We start from the raw sequence: 2,500 nt of genomic DNA, 5'->3' as shown, positions 1-2,500 counted from the left end.
ACGAAAGTGGTTGCGGCTAGGGGCCGAAGGCACGCTGCAAAGAACCTTAAGTAATGCCTTCAGTGCACCATATGAGGCCCACTGACGGCACAAGCCCGCTACGGGGATCATATTATGAGAACCTGGTTAAAACGGTAAAACATATTGGCATCCCTACCCACTAGGTATTCCGTGGAAATATTGCTGACAAATCAGTAAAAGACGCAATTACTGTGACTAGACAGAACAAGTTGTAGTCGCCTACCTTTAGTTAAACCCACTACTCTTAATGGTGTCTCGCCAACCTGTCTCTCTCTCTCTCTCTCTCTCTCTCTCTCTCTCTCTCTCTCTCTCATTTCTAACCTTTAACGTAATAATCGTTTGATATTTGATAAACTCCCCATATGAACCTGTTCCCACGCGAAATGGAAAGAAATTCCTTATTCCCCAGTGAAAAATGTTTTATGAGTGTACTAATTTCTTCTACATTGATATATATATATATATATATATATATATATATATATATATATATATATATAGATATAGATATAGAGATAGATATAGATATAGTATAGATATAGATATAGATATAGATATAGATATAGATATAGATATATATATATATATATATATATATATATATATATATATCTATATCTATCTATATATATATATATATATAGATAGATATAGATATATATATATATATATATATAATATATATATATATATATATATATATATATAAATACACCATTTTTGCTTGCAGACTCTCCAACACATTCAACATGAGAGTTGTGGTCTCCAACTCACTGACCAGGATGAATTAATTAATAATAATAATAATAAAATAATAATAATAATAATAATAATAATAATAATAATAATAATAATATTATTATTATTATTTTCAAAAACCATAAACTTGGTTAATTCAACCCAAAACCACAATAATTAACGTGAATTTTAATAAATGGAAAAAATAAAACCTGCTGATAACAATGGATATCGACGTCTTTGCATTGAGGGGAGAGAGTACAAAGCAAGGTATAACTAAATATATAACGCCTACTGCTTTTATAAAGGTTAATGCTTACCAAGAAGAGCGCGCCTTACAGCGCCGGACATCAAGACTCGCACAGTTACCTGAAAAAGGAAGAAAAATCTGTTTCATTTCCAAATATACACTTCAATTCCTAAAATACACTCAAATTCCTAATATACACCTCAATTACTAATATACGCTTCAATTCCAAATATACACATACACACTTCATTTCCAAATATACACACTTCATTTCCAAATATACACTTAATTTCCAAATATCCAACTTCATTTCCAAATATACACCTCAATTACAAATATACACTTCATTTTCAAATATACACACTTCATTTCCAAATATACACAAGTCATTTCCAAATATCCACACTTCATTTTCAAATATACAAAACCTCATTTCCAAATATAGAAACTTCATTTTAAAACATACACTCCTCATTTCCAAATATCCACTTCATTTCCAAATATACACACTTCATTTTCAAACATACACACTTCATTTTCAAATATACACACTTCATTAAGTAATGCCTACATTGCACCTCAACATCCCTCACCCCTACGGGGTTAACCATTGTTCAAGTCCCTCTCTGCTCCTGTCTCCAAACTCTCACGTTTTTACAACTAAAAATAAAGTGCATAAACCCAGAAACATGTTGTATAATATATTAACATATATAAATCAGAGATTCCACCCTGCAGTTTCAATGCTCTTTGCCGTTTTTCTTTCCATTCATTTCCCGAGAAATTATGGTTTTAATTACATGTTTCCTGTTTAATTTGGGTATGGCAGCTGTTGCAATTACTTCACGCGATTTCTTATTCCTGCTTCTCGTTCAATGTATGTTTCAGTCTGCCTCTTTAAAAATTATACGTGTGAGAGAGAGAGAGGGAGAGAGAGAGAGAGAGAGAGAAATTGCAACAAAGAATTTAGGCCAGAAACCAAGCTCTGCGACCTATCAGGTCATTCAGCGCCGAAAATAATGTTGAAACAATTCTCAGCAGACGGTGGAAAGACGGAAGAAAGAGAATATGAACGGAGGTACAGTAACAGAAATAATGGCTACAGTGCACCTCGTGAGGTACACTGGTGGGCGCTATCACCCCGAGGAATCCGTTCCCTGGGTATATGTTAAAATTTAACGAAAAAATAATTTACTGGAAACAAGTTGTCTTCTCCTGTCAACTTTCTGCATTTTCGAAGAGTCCAGGAAATAAAAATAACGATTCTTCTCTTACTGAAAGGAATATCTCAAGTTTTCCATTAGTCTTACACTGAAGGGAAACGTGTTTGCAATGAAGGGAAACGTATTTGCAATGAAGGGAAACGTGTTACACAGAAGGGAAACGTGTTTATACTGAAGGAAAACTTGTTTATAATGGAGGGAAACATGTTTACAATGAAGGGAAACGTGTTTTCATTGAGGGGAAACGTGTTTACACTGAAGGGAAATG

At 33.3% G+C, this 2,500-nt stretch overlaps 1 protein-coding gene across 1 annotated transcript in view; it reads right to left on the bottom strand.

Moving 5' to 3' along the window:
- LOC135215440 (endophilin-A-like) overlaps positions 1-2,500 on the bottom strand; it is a 610,297-nt gene that overhangs the window by 571,957 nt on the left and 35,840 nt on the right. The gene's annotated exons all lie outside the window — the stretch shown is intronic.

This window comes from Macrobrachium nipponense, chromosome 5, assembly GCF_015104395.2.
Source record: "Macrobrachium nipponense isolate FS-2020 chromosome 5, ASM1510439v2, whole genome shotgun sequence".
In the NCBI taxonomy this organism is placed as follows: domain Eukaryota; kingdom Metazoa; phylum Arthropoda; class Malacostraca; order Decapoda; family Palaemonidae; genus Macrobrachium; species Macrobrachium nipponense.
The sequence above is the reverse complement of the archived record's forward strand: the minus strand, read 5'-3'. Positions and strand labels throughout refer to the sequence as shown.